Source organism: Chanodichthys erythropterus, chromosome 7 (assembly GCF_024489055.1).
Source record: "Chanodichthys erythropterus isolate Z2021 chromosome 7, ASM2448905v1, whole genome shotgun sequence".
Lineage (NCBI taxonomy): Eukaryota > Metazoa > Chordata > Actinopteri > Cypriniformes > Xenocyprididae > Chanodichthys > Chanodichthys erythropterus.
In genome coordinates, this window is record NC_090227.1 from 10,723,790 (window position 1) to 10,729,337 (window position 5,548).

Below are 5,548 nucleotides of genomic sequence, written 5' to 3' on the forward strand. Positions count from 1 at the left end.
TGCAGCGCAAAGGAAAACCGGTATCGTGAGCGCACGCTTGACTGAAACGCAGAATACAATGAGCGTTGCAAATGATTTAGTAGGTTTGAGCTTGAGAAATATGTGGCAAAGATTAAATAGGATTACAGCTGTCATTGATTTTTGTAATTGATTATATTTTTATTTTTGCACTGCTTTATTTTATTTTGCAATTTATTATTTTTGTTTGCAAAACTTATTTTTTACGCTCAATACTTTATTTTTCCTTTGCAATTCTTTATTTTTGTTTGCAAAACATTTTTTTTATTGCTCAATTCTTTTTTTTTATTTATGGCATTAATTTGACTCCATATGGATCTGATTTTCCTTCATTTGAAACATTCATGCGAAGCTTCCGTGAGGTTTTCGATCACCCCAGCAAGGGTAAAGGGGCAGGTGACCGTCTATGGAACTTACCCAGGGGAGGAATTGGCAACGAGCAGATTGTTAAGAAGAGTTGCAAACAGGGCACACTGAAAGACGCCGGTTTGTGTTTTCGCTGTTGGTTGCAGTCTTGGATTACGTTCTACATCGCCAGCAAGAAGTAATAATACGGTGAGTTGAACAAGCCCATGGCGTGGGTTTGATGGCATTTCACGTGATGTGGAAGATATCTTTGCGTATCTATTGATGTTAAGTTTGGAGTACAGCAGGTGTTGGCTACTGCCAACACAGGTGTTTTCTTTATTAAAACGATGTTGCACAGACAGCAGCAACAGCGCCACAATGTATGGAACTATAATCCAGTGATGTAGACAAACTTAGACAAACAGCACAAATAACACCCAGCACCTGCCAAGCTGCATGTGTGCACATCAGGGTCCGCCATCTTGGTCCACTTGTACATATATTCAAACCATATATTCATCTTCTGGGCTTTCCCTACACAAAGCATGTTGTAGATGTCCTGGAGGGAGGGAAGCTCACCTGCAACAATGTGGTGGGCTGTTCGTACTACACTCTGCAGAGCTTTGTGGTTTGCAGCAGTACTGTTTCCAAACCAGGTGGTTATAGAGCCGGACAGGATGGCCTCTACAGTGCATGTGTAGAACGATCTGAGGATGCTGAAGCCCATTATGAATTTCCTCAGTTGGTCTTGAGTTGTCTCAAAGAAGAAGAGGCACTGATGGGCCAATGGCTGATACTAGTGCCGTATTATCTGAAAACGTTTGTAGACACCTGACTGTGTCAGTAATCTGCATAATAATGAATCAATAAATAAGGAAATATGGGACTCCTGTTTTAGTTAAAATCATGCCAGATAATTTATTAAGTCTGGCTTTGTGAGATTGAGAGATTGAGATTATCAGGGGTCCAAGCAATAGCGGAGTTGTGCAATTAATTCAGAAATGTAGCAAAATTACAGTAGTCCATAACAATACCAGTCAAATTTTACGATTCTCGGTACCAATTCCAGTACCATAGCAAAAACTCTTATAACTATTGTATTTTTTTTTTTTATTTAACTATTTGAAAATTAAATATATTAAATACATGTAATTAGTTTATTTTAATGCAATTAATAATTAAAAGTAAATAATATATTAAAACAGTAGCATGTAGCCTTTAAATGTTGTTTAGTTGAATAAAAATTACATTAAAAAATTAACTGAAAAGTTAGTAATAAAATGAAAATCTGATTTTTTTTGTCTCATCCATAAACCTACCCGTCAAAAGTCAGGTAAGGTCACCTTTATTTATATAATGCGTTTTACAATGCAAATTGTTTCAAAGCAGCTTTACAGTGATAACAGGAAAATAATGCAACAAAATTTGTTTTGGCTGTACAGCAGGTCTAGAAGAAAATAGTGTCATTGTCCAGCTTAAGTAAGTTCAGTGTTGATTTGTTTCTGTTCTAAAAATCATTAGTTATTAATTTAGTTCAATTATCTATAGCAGCTCTGGAGAGAACAGTGATATCATCGTCCAACTCAGTTCAGTTTGCATACAATTGTGTCAATGCAAGCAGATCAATATTATTGTTGAATATTAAGTGTTCCATCAGGTGACAGAATGGAGAAAAAAAAAAAAAAACTTTGGGAGAAACAAGGCTCAGTGCAAGGGCCAGTTCTCCTCTGGCCAACAAATAGTGCATGGTTATGATTCAGGCAGCATTACAGGTCAAATATCAGATAGGAATCAGCTGTAGTCATTGTGCAACAATGGTACAGAATCATAGAGAAAATTATCAGAAGGCAATGCAAAATTACAATTCTTTTTTTTTTTTTTTTTAAATGTCAAGAAATCATTAAGTACAAAGGGAAAACACTTGGTACATGCATAGGTTTGTATCATGTAGTGTGTCATGTCATATAATGTACTTCATGTAATAAGATTTTACTCCGTACAAAACTTCAAAATGCAGTCCTTTTCTGTTGTGAAATAGAGGTGTGTTACAGTTTTTGCACATCACTTTGGGTGTTCCTTCGCACCTAGATACCCTACATCTTCTCAACACATTAACACATTCTAACTAATGTGAGATATTGTCCAAAACATCCTCAAAAAGTACCCCTTATCGCACAACGTTGCCCTGAGACAACAAAAAGAAAAACTGAATTTCTGAACATGAAAAATAAAAAAAATAAAAAATTAATGAAACCTGACAAAAGGCTTCTCTACACCTTCACTGAAAAAAAAGATTTTTTTGATGCTGTTCACTTTATTTAAACAACTTATTTTGATTCAAAACCATTGTATTAGGTTTTTGGTTCAAATTAAATTGCTTCATGTTAAATTAAGTTGAAACAATTACTTTTTGACTTGATGTTTTTATATTAAAATAACATGTTTCAATCAAGTAAACCCAACCAGAACTCAATCAAACAGGATTTTCACTTCCCATCATGCTTTGCAAAGGGGCTGAACTAGAAGTGTAAATGTTGAAATAAAGTGTTATTTTAAGCAGTTTTTAGGAAGATGAGAAAATGGAAAGACTTTTTAATGTTTACTGTTCTATTATGTTGGTATTTAAAAGTTTCTGTTAATTAATAGTTTTAGGGTTACCATTGTGGTGAATTGTTGCACTTGTGCTTGGGTTGAGGACCTGCTAACAAACTTTCAAAGTACTTTAATAAGAAAGTAATCTCTGGTTGCATTTCCCAAAAGCATTGTCAATCTATGTCAGGGATGGACAACTCCGGTCCTGCAGAGTTTATTTCCATCCCTGATAAAAACTCACTTGCCTATAACTTTTTACTAATCCTAAAGACCTTGATTAGCTGGTTCAGGTGTGTTTGATTAGGGTTGGAGCTAAACTCTGCTGGACACTGGCCCTCCAGGACCGGAGTTGTCCATCCCTGATCTATGTTGATTGTAAAACCATTGCCACCAATGGACTTTTGATCAATTTAGGCTTTATAATGTTTTTGGTTAAGGCAATTTAGGATGAATCCAGTATCACATCTACATTTCTAACACAGAACATCACAAAAGTTATGTAAATCACAAAATTAAACAAGAAGAATTAATTGTAAAAATCAATGTATATGAAAATTTATTTTATTAATTTATTGCTTTTTATTTATTTTATTTTAAATGAACACAGTTGATTCTAGTTAATTAAACATGGTTGATTCTATTGGATTTTACTTGAATTGAGTAAGTTGGACATAACTATTTTACATAGATTCTTCCTTAGTCAGTTGTTTTGTCATAAATCAAGGATTTTGCATAGAGTAAAAATAAACCTTTAATGTTAATAAAAACTAATTTGTTTGTGTGGAAACACTGTCCATAATTGACTTGAGTTAGTTTAAAGTGTCATTTTTTTGAGTGTATGGTAAAAATGTTTTAATTTATTAACACTCAAAAGCTATTCTTTGAATTAATATAATTAAATCATGGAAAGGATTTCTGCGTGATTAAATGGCTTTCTTTCAGCATTAAGCACTTTTGTTAGGCTAACTTAAATTGCATAGAATGGATCAACTTAAGTAAATGAGTTGGTCCAAAACATTGCAAATTAGTTGGGCTAACACTATTAAATTAAGCTGTGCCCAACCATAGTTAAATAAGTTGAATCAACCTTAATAAATTAAGTTGACCCAACGTAAGTACATTAAATTGGAATAACAGTTTTCCATAATGCTTAAATAAAGCAACTTAATCATGTGGAAATCCTTTCCTTTTAAGTTCGTTCAAAGAGTTATTTTTTTCATACACACACATATTTTTTATGTACAGTTCATGTAATTTTAAATAAGATTACTAAAGCAAATAATCTTCTCACACCATGTGTTTCTGTGACCATGTGTCAAAACAGGATGCCCCACCTTTAAATGGTGTTTGATAGTGACTGTTCTGTGGTACTTTCTCAACCTTTCTAATTGGTTGTAATCATTTAAAAAAATGTACTAAACATAGGGCTTAAGAAAACTCTCTGTTGCCTGAAAGAGGGTTAAGTATATAAATATGTATTATATTAATATATTGTATAATATATAATAGCATGTGTTTAATAAGCCGATGCACTTATTTGATAACATTGACAACATTATACATATGTTTTATGACATTTTTCAGTGTATAAATTGTAAAATCATTGACAGTTCATTAGAAAAAAAAACTGGGAAAAAAAGGTAAAAATAAAACAAATAACACCTATCTTTAGTTCTCTAACAACTGTGAGCTGGGACAACAGTGAGCTGGGACAACAGTGCGTTAGTTAAACTAACATGTTTATTAGCATGTAAACTCAACTTGGTTACCTACAGTGCATCCGGAAAGTATTCACAGCGCCTCACTTTTTCCACGCCACCTTTTTCCAAAAGGGATTAAATTCATTATTTTCCTAAAATGTCTACAAACAATACCCCATAATGACAATGTGAAAGAAGTTTGTTTGAAATCTCTGCAAATTTATTAAAAATAAAAACGAAAAAATATTTCCCTCGATCCTGACTAGTCTCCCAGTTCCTGCTGCTGAAAAACATCCCCAGAGCATGATGTTGGCACCACCATGCTTCACTGTAGGGATGGTATTGGCCAGGGGATGAGCAGTGCCTGGTTTCCTCCAGACAAGACACTTGCTATTCAGGCCAAAGTGTTCGATCTTTGTTTCATCAGACCAGAGAATTTTGTTTCTCATGTTCTGAGAGTCCTCCAGATGGGCTGCCATGTGCCTTTTACTGAGGAGTGGCTTCTGTCTGGCCACTCTACCATACAGGCCTGATCGGTAGAGTGCTGCAGAGATGGTGGTTCTTCTGGAAGGCTCTCCTCTCTCCATAGAGAAATGCTGGAGCTCTGTCAGAGTGACCATCGGGTTCTTGGTCACCTCCATGACTAAGGCCCTTCTCCCCCAATTGCCCAGTTTGGCTGGGCTGCCCACTTTAGGAAGAGTCCTGGTGGTTCCAAATATTTTCCATTTATAGATGATGGAGGCCACTGTGCTCATTGGGACCTTCAATGCTGCAGAAGTTTTTCTGTACCCTTTCTCAGATCTGTGCCTCCATACAGTCCTGTCTCGGAGGTCTAAAGACAATTCCTTGGACTTCATGGCTTGGTTTGTGCTGGAAACAGGATGCACCTG